Source organism: Hippocampus bargibanti, linkage group LG07 (assembly GCF_051943395.1).
Source record: "Hippocampus bargibanti isolate YZ-2025 linkage group LG07, ASM5194339v1, whole genome shotgun sequence".
Taxonomy (NCBI): domain Eukaryota; kingdom Metazoa; phylum Chordata; class Actinopteri; order Syngnathiformes; family Syngnathidae; genus Hippocampus; species Hippocampus bargibanti.
Window position 1 is genome coordinate 6,655,463 of NC_142740.1, and position 14,051 is coordinate 6,669,513.

The window sequence follows — 14,051 nt, forward strand, 5'->3', positions numbered from 1 at the left end:
CTGACGACCCGCACGTATTGTATTGTATTGTATTGTATCGTATTGTACAGTAATACATTGGCTTACGAACTTAATTGGTTCTATGACAGACTGTGTAAGGCGAATAGTGTGTTTCCCAAAAATTAATTTCCCATAGGAAACCATTAAAATGAGAATAATCCATTCCCAGGTCCCCATAAAACATCATTTTCTACTTTCTAATTTTCTAAGCCTTAAAACTACACAAAATATACATTATTTTATGTATAATAAATGTGCTATGGTATTATAATTAAAGAAATAAACTGTACTATATAATAAAGTCGTTTTATTGACCTTTGTGATGGTCGTTGATGGCCTTCTTCTTTCACCATCTTGAGGAATGATCCCTTGTAGGTGCTTTCTCTGCGATAATTTTACCTTGTTCCTCATCAACTGAGTTCTGTTTAGCTGGGTTGATAGCATTTTGCATCAAGTGTACAGATGGCTCGTGCGGGTTGTTTGTGGAGCCTAATTGATGGGATATTTTAACCTTGCAGTCTACACTCTGCCTTTGAACTATCAAAGGTGAAACTCTCTCACTGTCATCTGCCTGTCTCTTTAATGTTTAAACCACCTCGCCTCACTGCTTCGTTCTTTACCAATCACGTGGCTTTAACCGAAGACTGCGGGCGGGGAATAGAGGACAAAAACAGTCGGCTGCCATTTTGTTGTTAGAAGAACGGGCTCGTTTGCGAACGACACATCACTCATTGAGGCAGCTCCGTGTGTATCCCGAAAAAAATTCGGATGCCAAGGTAAAATTTTCATGAATTTAACGTTCGTGAACCGAAAAGCTCGTAAGTCAAGGGGTTCGTAAACCGAGGTATCACTGTATATTAATACTCAAGATAGCGCCACCATGGGAGATTCGTGTAAAATATCAAGGTATTCTTTTGCAACCAGATGACAGATTACAGAGCCCATTTTGGTTCCCAGCACAAATGTCGCGCAAAGCTGAGTTTAATTGTGTTCTTCGCTGAACATCACATTTATTTTGGTATTTTCCTCAAATTTACACGGTGTACGAAGTGACTGGAATGGGGATTTTGCACTGGTGTGGCTGTTCAAATTTGGACCAATCATACAATACAATACATATTGATCCCTTACTGGCCTTAAAGGATGTCCATAATTTGTAAAATGGCTTCAAATGACTTCTACTGAGCGTATTTTACAAATATTCCACAGAATATAGCTATATTTTACGGTTTAAGACTCGCGCTGAATATTCAGGAAGTCTTGTTTTTGAGTTGGTGACCGTCCGTACGTGACGTCACTAAAGGGCCGTCCTTGACCGTAAAAAAGACGCATTGTAGCGGTCCTTCCATCACGTCAATGTATTTTGCTGTACTTGTTTGGTCTGGGGAACTCGTGTTGCACCCAAAAGCCGCTAGAACAGGGCGTCCAAGCACCATATAAGGAATTTATCAGCCTGTGGAAGCGGAGGTGGCCACAGGAGGAGCCATTTTATGCCTCTTTTTTTGGGTGAGAGATTTTCCCCCAATGTTGCCTCAAAATGGCACATATAATTCTTTAATCGATTGCAAACATGTATACTTTCCTCTTTGAACTATTTGAATCATATTCATAACTGGAGGTGTAACAAGAAAGCATCTTCTCCGAATCTGAAGCCATTGTTTTGATTATTGAGCAAGGCAAGAAGACATCCTGGAGTGACGTCACGAACAAGGGGGCGGGACCTTCTGAGACTAAAAATATCACCCTGCGTGTTTTGGGTATTTTAGATGCTATAAAACCTTTTTCTGATGTCAGTAAGGAAACGTCGATTGTCTTTTAAAATCAGGGCGGTGTTACATTGAGGAAGCAGAAATTGACCTAAATTTGAAGTACTATTTAGTTTTGAGATTGTTTTTTTTTTTTTTTTTTTAATTTTTATAGCTAATTACGCTAATCCTTTTTTGGGAGTGACAAACAGCTCGAAACAACCACACTGTGCCTCCTATTTGGAAAACAGGAACTAACAAATACTTGTGTTTCTTCTTGTTTGTTTTTTTTCATATGCTAGAGTTCATTTAGCTGGCTATCTATTTGCTATCTATTTGCTATCATCTGTCTATTAGCTCTATATTTGCTATCTATTAGCTGTCTATCAGCTATATATTTGCTATCTATTAGCTAACTGGCTGGCTAGCTAGCTATCTGGCTGGCTATCTATAATAATAATACATTTCATTTATAAACGCTTTTCAAAACTCTCAAGGACACTTTACAGTCACAGGATTTTTTTGTGCGGGTGAGCAGTGGCAGCCATTTGCACCAGCGTTCACTCTACCCGGAAGTAACACAGCAGCAAAGTTATGAAAGGAAGAGGAAAGGAAAGAAAGACGTAGTACCTCAGCTCACGAACATTATTGGTTCCCCGAAAGTGTATGTAAGGCGAAAAGTTCATTTGCCAAACATTTATTTCCCATAAGAAACCATTAAAATGAGAATATTCCGTTCCCAGGTCCCCATAAAACACAATTTTCTACTAAATAAGCCTTAAAACTGCACACAATATACTTTATTTTGTGTCTAATACTAATACGGTTCATTTATAAGCACCTTTCAAAACTCTCAAGGACACTTGACAGTCACTGGATTTTTTTTGTGCTGGTGAGCAGCGGCAGCCATTTGCGCCAGCGTTCACCCTACCGGGAAGTAACACAGCAGCAAGCTTATGAAAAAGGGGAAAGCAAAGAAAGAAGTAGTACCTCAACTCACGAACATAATTAGTTCCCAGAAAGTGTGTGTAAGGCAAAAAGTTCATCTGCCAAACATTTATTTCCCATAAGAAAACATTAAAATGAGAATAATCCGTTCCCAGGTCCCCATAAAATACAATTTTCTACTAAATAAGCCTTAAAACTACACAAAATAGACAGCGTTCACTCAACCTGACCCGAAATGTTAATTCTTGCTAAAACGAGCAATATATGAAATTATCCACTTTAATTTCTTCATTTATTAATCTATTAACATATTAATGTATACATGTATTAAATTATTAACCCATTTATGTTCATATGAATAGATAAATTCATGTTTAAAAAAATCACAATAAAATCAAATCAGAGTAACAAATATGTTCAAAAGGAGTATAAAAATTAACAATAATTTAATTATCTGTAATGAACAATAATTAATGTGGAAAGCAAAACCATCAATGCATTTGAAAATGAATTTATCTGTGTTCATATGAACACGCTCAGCGTAAATGGGTTAATTTATCACTTTATTAATATATTATATTATCACTACATTCATTTATTAATCAATGAATATATACATTTATTTCTTGAATTAGTAATTTATTTTTTGTTTATTAGTAGTAGTAATTAATTATTATTATTTTATTTATTAATATTGCCAATAATTAAATTACTTTCTTATTTATTCAAACAATCCCAACCATTTTCCATGACTTATTAAGCACCCTGGATAACCCCCCAGCCAGATATATTTCCTCTCTTGTTCGTAGCATATTGCCACATGTACCGTTTGTATTCCAACCATTGACAAACAAGCAAAACAAATACTGTAAAAAAGATGCTAAGTCGAATTAGCATAAGGTAAGCGCGGTCTTTCTCAAGCCAATTTGGTTTCAGTCAACACACAAGGTGTTTTCGGCTTGTTTGACAGCAAACTTCAACTACGAATAGCTGCATTTTATAATAATAATCATAATAATACATTTCATTTATATGTGCCTTTCAAAACTCTCAAGGTCACTTTTCAATCACAGGATAAGTTTTTCTGTGGGTGAGCAGCGGCAGCCACACGCGCCACCATTCACTCAACCCGGAAGTAACCCAAATAGATAGAAAGCTAGCGAGTTAATCGATGGCCAATAGATAGCTAATAGATAGACAGCTAGCTAGGTAGCTAGATAGCCGTATAACTAATAGATAGCCAGCCAGCCGGATAGCTAATAGATAGCAAATTGATAGCCAGCTAGGTATCTTGCTCGATAGCCAGCCAGGTAGTAATCATAATAACCATTATAATAAAACAATAATAATAATAATAATAATAATAATAAGTTCTAATAACATAATACAGTGATACCTCATCTTACGAACTTAATTGGTTCCCAGAAAGTGTGTGTAAGGCGAAATGTGTGTCTTCCAAACATTGATTTCCCATAGGAAACCATTATAATGAGAATAATCCGTTCCCAGGTGCCCATAAAACATTTTTATACTAAATAAGCCTCAAAACTACATCAAATATACCACATTTTATGAATAGTAAATGTGCTATTGTATTGTAGTTAAAGAAATGAACTGTACTGTATAATTTTTATACATTTTTTAAATTAATGTATTTATTGTTGGACATTGCTCACAATAGCATTGGTCCTGAAGAGTATGATTTTAAAGCATGCAGCGTTTGGTTTGAAATGTTAGTGTGCCCTGTGATTGGTGAGCAACTGGTACAGGATGTCCCCCGCCGACTACCCAAAGACAGCTGGGATAGGTGCCAAAACGCCACGTGGCAGACAGAGAGAGAGAGAGAGATGTGTTTTTATGTTCCAATGTTGATATTAAAATTGGTGAAAATAAAACATATTACAGTTTGTTTTTATAGTATTTTACAAATGACCTGCTCCATTATTATGTGTTAATCCAGTATCAGAATCAGGAAGCCTCCCATCGTCCCACAATGGGGAAATTTTCAGTTTATAATAATACATTTCATTTATAAGCGCCTTTCAAAACTCTCAAGGACACTTTACTGTCACAGCTAGCTAGCAAATAAAGACAAAGAATAAACACAGTATAGCATGATTATATAACGTAGCTAGCTAGCTATCTAAAAAACACTAAGAATAAAAACAATATACCATGATTATCTACTGTAGCTAGCTATCTAGCCAGCTATTAAACAGAAAGAATAAACACAATATAGCATGATGATGTTTATGCTGTAAAATAGTTAAAAAGTGCTTAAAGGACAACCAACGTCACTTTTTTGTTTTTTTAACTGACACCAGAAAAACGTTTTATAGCATCTAAAATACCCAAAACACGGAGTATGATATTTTTAGTCAAATGCAAAACACCAATAAAAATGACTTAAAGTGTCCAAAATATGCAAAAAATGGAGCTGCGAATTGGGCATTTTCAGAAAGTCCCGCCATTGTTTTGATTCACAAGCAATGCAAGACTTGCATTGCTTGTGAATCAAAACAATGGCTTCAGATTCGGAGAATATGCTTTCTTGTTACACATCCAGTTATGAATATGATTCAAATAGTCCTCATGAGCAAAGCATACATGTTTGCAATCGATGAAAGAATTATATGTGCCATTTTGAGGCAAACGGGCAGGGTGGGAATGTCTCACCCAAGAAGAGGCAGAAAAATGGCGACCAGCTCCGGTGAGGAATGAATCAGCTCGTTTCCACAGCTCTGATACATTCTTTCCATGGAGTTTGCCTCCCTCTGCTGGCGGCTATTCGGTGTAAGACATGGTTTAAAAAAAACAGTACAGCAAAATACATTGACGTGATGGAAAGACGCTACAATGCGTCTTTTTTACGGTGAGGAGGCGGTCCTCTTCTGACGTCACGTACGGACTCGTCAACAACTCAAAAACAAGACTTCCTGAATGTTTAGCGCGAGTCTTAAAACGTAAAATATAGCTTTATACTCACTCACTCACTCACTCATCCCATGGCCTAGAAGGCCGTAGGGGTGCCATGATGGACGTCTGGGCAGTCGGAGATCTCCAGCGCTCTCGGTCTTCAGCAGTTCGTAGCAGGGTGTGGAAGCTGCTGCCTGTCCATTCCTTAATGTTGTCCATCCAGCACTTCCTCTGTCTTCCTCTTCTCCGCTTCCTTTCCACTGTCCCCTCCAGGATGGTTTTGGATAGTGAGGTATGCCTTATAACGTGGCCAAACCAGGCCATTTTACGACGTTTCACCATTGGAGTACAGGCTCTTGTTCTCCAGAAAGGGTGGTGACTAGCTGTCTGACGTAGTCATTTGTCCGGTGTTCCCTGTAAGATATATTGAGCATCCTTCTGTAGCTCTTATGCTCAAACGCCTTGATCCATCGCTCCGTGTCTGCTGTAAGTGTCCAGCTCTCACAGCCGTATAACAAGGTGGAGAGTACTAAAGACTTGTACAGCCTGACCTTCACTGCAAAGCCGATGGTATTGCTCCTCCAAATTCCTCACCCACAAAGGACCCGAGGTATTTGAAATCCTTCACCACTTCTAAGGTTTGCCCGTTCATTGTGATTTTTGTTGGTGTTGTTTTATTGTAGCTATTGACCAGTATCTTGCTTTTCTCTGCGCTTATTTGCATACCGTAACCCCTCGCTACCTTTTCCAGTCTGGTGGTAAGCTCCTGGAGTTCGGCTTCGCTTTTTCCCATCAGATCTATGTCATCAGCGAACCGGAGGTTACAGATGGGTCTTCCTCCGATGGATATGGAGGTGTGAAACTCTTCCAGGGCCTCATCCATGATGTTTTCCAGAAAGATGTTGAATAGGACGGGGGACAGAAGACAGCCTTGATGGACACCGATAGATGTTTTGAAAAGTTCCCCCATGGTGTTGTTCATGAGAACTGCACTGCAGTTCTTGAGTTGATGTAGAGTGACTGAATGACCTGGATGAGATTCTTGTTGAAGTTGTAGTTTCGGAGCACCTACCATATCCCCTCATGGCACACCCTGTCAAAGGCTTTTTTTAAGTCGATGAAGTTGTGGAACAGGTCATGTTGATGCTGGAGGGGTTTCTCGATAAGTAATCTGATGTTAAAAATCTGCTCTGTGGTACTCCTTTTTGGTCGGAATCCTGCTTGCTCATCTGCGATAATTTCCTCTACCATACTCTTTAGTCTGTTCAGGATGATCCTTAGCAGCACTTTGCTTGCGTGGCAGATCAGGCTGATGGTCCTGTAGTTCTGACACTGCCTTGAGTTCCCCTTCTTAGGGATAGGGATAACCAGAGATTGTGTCCATTTTTGGGGCCATTGCTTGGTTCTCCAAATATTCTGACAGATGTGTGTGAGTGCTTTAATTGTCTCGTGTCCTCCATGTTTCCAAAGTTCAGCCGGGATGTTGTCGATGCCAGGTGACTTGCCGATCTTCAGGTTCCTTACTGCCTCCTCCACTTCTGCCTGGAGTATCGGCACGTCCTCATCTTCGCTGGTGACCTTTGCGGCGTCAGTGGTTACGTTCTGGTTGGGTTTTATTTTGAGGTTGTAGAGTTCCTGGCAGTACTCTGTCCATCTTCTGATTACTGATGTCTTTTCGGTTAGCAGAGCACCGTCCCCATCTTCTATTATTGTTGCAGTATGTTGCTGCGTCTTTGTCAAAGCCTTCAATGTGGCGTATGCTGCTTTACTGTTGCCCTGTCGTATACTTATGTCTATTTTTTTCACACTGCTCTGTGATCCACTTCTCCTTTGTTTCCCTCATCCTCTTCCTAATATATTTGGTCACCATAGTGTGCTGTTTCGCAGCCTCTGGGTCATCCTTCTTGGTCCTTTTTAGTGTCCTTCTGTGGTCACACAGATCAAGGATGTCATCTGTGACCCACGGTTTCTTCTTCTTCCTATACTTCCCTAGTACTTCAGTCGCTGTTTCCACAAATGTACTCTCCATAGCGTCTGTCAGTGAGTCGATGTCTTGTAGAAGGTTAAGGGTGGCAAATTTTCCTCCTATGCTTGCCTCAAATATTCCTGCAACTTGTGGGTCTTTCAGTTTTTCTAAGTTAAACCTGATTCATGGTGAACCGTTTTGCTTTTGGCTTTTGAGTTTGAGTGTCAGCAGCACCATATCGTGGTCACTTCCCACGTCTGCGGCAGGAAACGTCCTGGTTTGGGCTTTGTTTATGCTTGACTTGAATCTTTGAGGGGTCAAGATATAGTCAATTTGATTGTGTATGGCACCATTTGGTGAATGCCATGTCGTTCTGCGAGAGGTTTTATGTGGAAACAGTGTGTTGGCTGCGGTGAGCTTATGGCTCCTTGCAAATTCCAGAAGTCTTAAGCCTCTATCATTTGTTTCTCCTATCCCAAAACGCCCTGCTGTCCCTACCCAGTGCTCATACGCATCTGTGCCTATTTTGGCATTCCAGTCTCCCTGGACAATGAGAAAGTCCTTCTTGGGTGTTGCCTTAATGGAATTTTCTAACTCCTCGTAGAATGTTTCTCCTGCATCATCATCATAGTCCGTCGTTGGGGCATACACTTGGATGATGGTGATATTCATGGGCCGCGCAGCAATCCGGATGCTGATGAGCCTGCTGGATATAGGCGTGCAGCTGATGACTGAGTTGATTTTGCTCTTGTTGACAATAAAGCCAACTCCATGTTGGTGTCTAGATTCTTCTCCACTATACCATATCTTGTGGCCTTCGTCTGTGGTTGCCTCGCCACAGCTGGTCCACCTGACCTCCGCCAGTCCCAAGACATCCCACCTGTATCTGTCTAGTTCATGGGTCAGCTCTTTCACTTTCCCACAGGCATACAGTGTGCGGACATTCCATGTACCAATAATGGTATCACTCCTTGGGAGGCTGTGATTTGATGGTGTTCTTGTCCCAGTAGCATACTTGTCGTCCCCACCCTGGGACAAATCCGTGGGTAGCGCGGTCGTTGACCGATCCGGCATGAGTGATCCTGACTGTTTGTACATCATGACATTTCATTAGGCAATTAAACTTGGTGGTGCCTATCTCCTCTCCAAGCTCTTTACCAGGGGTTCCGGAGCCCCCCTGGTTACCCTTGTCTAGTTTAGCCTGCCGGTCGAAGCAGTTTGCCGTGGTGTGGCCGCAGAACCTCTGCTACTTGGAGCCATAGACAAGAGCTGGGTGATGGTGAGGACCAGTTAGGGATCAACCAGCTATAAAGAATCAGCAATACAGCTGCGACCGTATCTCCCTCAAGGGTACTACCTCTCCCATACACCCCATACACCACTATATGCTATATGCGCTATATGCGGTGGAATCTTATTAAAATACGGACAACCGACATCACTGTTATGTTTCCTAACTGACATCAGAAAAACGTTTTATAGCATCTAAAATACCCAAAAAACGCAGGCTGATATTTTTAGTCAAATGCAAAACACCAATAAAAATGACTTAGTGTCCAAAATCTGCAAAAAAAATGAACCCAGAAGTGGCCAGTTTCAGAAGGTCCCGCCCCCATGTTCGTGGTGTCACGGCAAGACGTCTTGCCTTCCTCGAGAATCAAAACAATGGCTTCAGATTCGGAGAATATGCTTTCTTGTTACTCATCCAGTTATGAATATGATTCAAATAGTTCTGAAGAAAAAAGCATACATGTTTGCGATCGATTAAAGAATTTATTCCGTGTCATTTTGAGGCATCAGGGGTGTGAAATGTCGCACCCAAAAAAGGCAGAAAATGGCGACAAAGCCGTGTAAGGAATTAATCAGCCCGGTTCCACAGGCTGATTAATTCCTTACATGGAGCTTTGTCTCCATCTTCTGCCTCTTTTTGGTGCTACACGAAGTTTTCAAACCAAACAAAGTACAGCAAAATACATTGACGTGATGGAAGGACTGCTACAATGTGTCCTTTTTTCGGTCAGGGGCGTTCCTTCAGTGACGTTGGGTGAGGAATCATCACCAACTCAAAAACAAGACTTCCGGAATATTCTGCGCAATTCTTAAAAAGTAAAATAAAGCTATATGCAGTGGAATCTTATTAAAATAGTCTCAGTAGAAGTCATGTGAAACCATTTTACAAATTATGGACACAACTTGTCCGGAGACGTCGGTTGTTCTTTAAGAAAAGTTGTTTTCGAGACTTGGAACAGATTTTTTTTTTTACATGGATTATAATGGCTGTTTCGGTTTTCGAACAAATACGTTTTCAAACAGATTTTTTTAACTAGTTCTCAAATGTGAAATCAAGAATGATGGTTGACACCTGGCAATTTGAAATTTTGGTTTGGCAATCCTCATGGCACATGACATGCTTGATTTGCTTTTGTGGGCCGAAATTTTTTTTGTAGTCGGACAGTTTTGTTTTGAACAACTATTCAAATCGTCCCAAAAAAAAAAAAAGTTCAATCGCGACATAGCCCAACAACACTTGAAATAACCCGTGCGGCCCTCCAAAGAGGCCGTAAAGTCACCGTTTTGCAGCTTGGATTCATTTTCGTAAAAACACGTGCGCGCCCAATCACTCCGAAAGGAGAGCAGCTGTTGCCTTCACATCCGACGACGCTTATTAACACTTGGCAGGAAGCGTAAGGCGGAAGTGTCAAATAGACACAAGACGAGGCTGCTTCCTCCATCATGTGAAATCTTATAAATCGCTTGGAGGCGTCGCAAGATGGCTCGTGATCAAAAAATAAAACAAAATACAGTGATACCTCAGCTCACGAATGCTTTAGCTCACAAACTTTTCGCCTTACGAACATTAAATTCGCGAGAATATGAACTTGGCATATGAACTAGTTTTAAAAATAAAAATAAAAAAAAATAAAAATAAAAAATAATAAAAATAAAAAAAATAAAAAAATAAAATACAATAAAATAAAATAAAATAAAATAAAATAAAATAAAATAAAATAAAATAAAATAGTAAAGTAAAATAGAATAAAATGTCTGTGTAAGCTCTCAGTCGTACAGGAGTGGTCCATCAATGAAAAGGTTTCTTCAGCCGTCATCTGTACTTTTTTATATGTATATATCCCTAATGTCCAGACATGGCGGCACCGGACGCTGCTATGATAGGTCCCTACTCTCAGGTTGGGGGGAGCAGAGAACCACTCCCTGCGGCCCCACCGATTGTTCCTACATTCCTGACTAACGACTGGCCTGATTGCCCCACTCCCTCCGGTATCACCTCATCAGCATTACGAAAGTTGCCTAACCTGTTTTGCCTAAGCAGGCTATTGTATGAACGATCCAAACAGGGACACTTTACAGTCACAGGATATTTTTTTCTGCGGGTGAGCAGCGGCAGCCACACGCGCCAGCATTCACTCAACCTGGAGGTAGCATAAAGAAGAGGTCCTTGCACAATTTGTGATTTTGGGTGTGTTGTGACCATCGAAATCTGATCAATCAAGTTGAGTTAACTGTTAGAAATAGTTTATATACACATCCTAAAAACATGCAATGTTATTTCATTTCTTTTTTATTTTTATCAGTTAGTTAGTCTATATATGTATGTAGTTTAGTTATTTGTATATGTTAGTTTAGTATACATGTACGTAGCTCATTTATCACCTGAAAGGACGTCTCCGGACAAGTTGTGTCCATAATTTGTAAAATGGCTTCAAATGACTTCTACTGAGCGTATTTTAATAAGATTCCACGATATATAGCTTTATTTTACTTTTAAAGACTTGCGCGGAATATTCCGGAAGTCTTGTCTTTGAGTTGGTGACGAGTCCTCACGTTACGTCACTGAAGGAACGCCCCTGACCGAAAAAAAGGACACATTGTAGCAGTCCTTCCATCACGTCAATGCATTTTGCTGTACTTTGTTTGGTCTGAAAACTTCGTGTAGCACCAAAAAGAGGCAGAAGATGGCGACAAAGCTCCATGTAAGGAATTAATTCCTTACACGGCTTTGTCGCCATTTTCTGCCTTTTTTGGGTGCGACATATCACACCCGTGATGCCTCAAAATGACACAGAATAAATTCTTTAATCGATTGCAAACATGTATGCTTTTTTCTTCAGAACTATTTGAATCATATTCATAACTGGATGAGTAACAAGAAAGCATATTCTCCGAATCTGAAGCCATTTTTTTGATTCTCGAGGAAGGCAAGACGTCTTGCCGTGACACCACGAACTGGGGGCGGGACCTTCTGAAACGGGCCACTTCTGGGTTCATTTTTTTTGCAGATTTTGGACACTAAGTCATTTTTATTGGTGTTTTGCATTTGACTAAAAATATCAGCCTGCGTTTTTTGGGTATTTTAGATGCTATAAAACGTTTTTCTGATGTCAGTTAGGAAACAAAACAGTGATGTCGGTTGTCCTTTAAGCTATCTTGTTTCAGTCTAATATAATAATAATCATTGTATTTCACAGCTGATAGGTCCTTTTTGAAGTGACATCACTCCTGTGGTCTATATCTGATCGGTATAAAGAGAGAGAGAGATTGAAGCCATTCTCCAAAAAATAAAATGGCTTCCGACATTTTTTTTCCTCTATTCCCCACCCCCAGCCTTCAGTTAAAGCCACATGATTGGTCAAGAACGCAGCAGTGAGGGGAGGTGGTTGAAACATTAAAGAGATAGGAAGACGACAGAGAGACAGTGAGAAAATTGAAAGAAAACATTGAAATTTGGGCTTGTTTCAACTTTGATAGCTCAAAGGCAGAGTGTAGACTGCAAGATTAAAATATCCCATCAATCAGGCCCCACAAATAACCCACACAAGCCATCTGTACACTTGATGTAAAAAGCTATCAACCCAGCTAAACAGAACACAATTGATGAGGAACTAGGTAAAATTATGGCGGAGAAAGCACCTACAACGGATCATTCCTCAAGATGGTGAAAGAAGAAGGCAACGTTCCTCATCAAGTGTTTATTGCTGCCCTTCCATCAAGCCATCAACGACCATCACAAAGGTCAATAAAACCACTTTATTATACTGTACAGTGTATTTCCTTAATTATAATACCATAGCACATTTATTATACATAAAATAAGGTCTATTTTGTGTAGGCATAGAAAATTTTAAAGTAGAAAATTATGTTTTATGTTGACCTGGGAACAGATTATCCTCATTTTAATGGTTTCCTATGGGAAATTAATTTTTGGGATACACACTTTTCGCCATACACACTATCTGGCAACCAATTAACTTCATAAGCCAAGGTATCACTGTATTTTCTTCCGCTTATCCTGGGCCGAGGTCGGCTTACATTTTGACAGCGGCTGTTACGTCGCGTCTCCCTCGCTTCTCCATTCCGGAACTCGATTTAGCTGCCGATCGTTCATAAACTCGCCCGTCTTCCTTTTCCACAACCGGAGATCCAAGAGAAAACAAGGGCCTTAAATCTAAAAGTGAAGGGCTGGAAATGTAAACAGTCGCACGCAGAGAAGCTTAACGGGCCTATAAATAGAGTGATGGAGGAAGCCGGGGCGCAGGCGAGAGAGCGATATGGAAAGAGAAAACGCTTTGCCTACGGTCAGGGATTAGTGCTTCCCTGGAGGATTTTCACTCCAAAAACCTAAGCGGGGCTGATTGAGAAGAGCACCAGCTTCGGTCATCTTAATTCTCTTAAACCCTGCCCAGCGTATGTGTGTGTGTGCGTGCGTGCGCAATTGAGTTAGTATCTTTCCAAATTTTTTTTGCGTAATCGGGGTGGATAGACACACACATCTATCTAGCTAGCTTGCTTGCTAACTATCTAGCTAGCTTGCTATTTTGCTGACTAGCTCATTCGCTATTTATCTAGCTACCTATCTTTCATCTATCTAGCTATCGAGCTATCTATCTATTTAGCTATCTTTCATCTATCTAGCTATCGAGCTATCTATCTATTTAGCTATCTATCTAGTAGCTATATATCTATACAGTAGCTATCCACCTCTCTATCTACCTATCTATCCATCCATCTAGCTCGCTAAATATCTAGCTCGCTAAATATATATCTAGCTAGCTATCTAGCTTACTATCTACCTTGGTATCTAGCTATATAGCTATTCAGCTATCTATCTTTCATCTATCTAGCGAGCTTTCTAGCTAGCTATCTAGCTATATGTTGTGATATCATGAGAGGCTGGCTCTCAGCGGGACAGGACAAGAAGTGCAATGGACGACAGGTTTGGATACAAACAAAGGTTTTAATCAAAGGTTTCAGGGGGGATTCACAAGCAACAAAGGTTTGAATAGTGTCTCTTCCAATACTTAAATCAAAATAAAGTCTCTTCTGAGGTAAAACTGAAGACGGAGTTCTTTTCCAAGAGTCTCTAGGCCTCACCCCTCTTGACGTCCTCCTCATGTAGCCTAGCCACCTTAGCAAGGTCCAAATCCAGTGTCCTGTCGTGTGGTCCCAACTGGCAATGA

The 14,051-nt window shown here is 40.3% G+C and overlaps 1 protein-coding gene across 1 annotated transcript in view; it reads right to left on the bottom strand.

Moving 5' to 3' along the window:
* LOC148895296 (adenylate cyclase type 1-like) overlaps positions 1–13,061 on the bottom strand; it is a 102,390-nt gene extending 89,329 nt beyond the window's left edge. The window contains exon 1 of the mRNA XM_089001008.1: positions 12,904–13,061. The gene's annotated coding sequence lies outside the window, so the exon portion shown is untranslated. The remainder of the gene's footprint in view (positions 1–12,903) is intronic.
* Between the last annotated feature and the right edge of the window lie 990 nt (positions 13,062–14,051).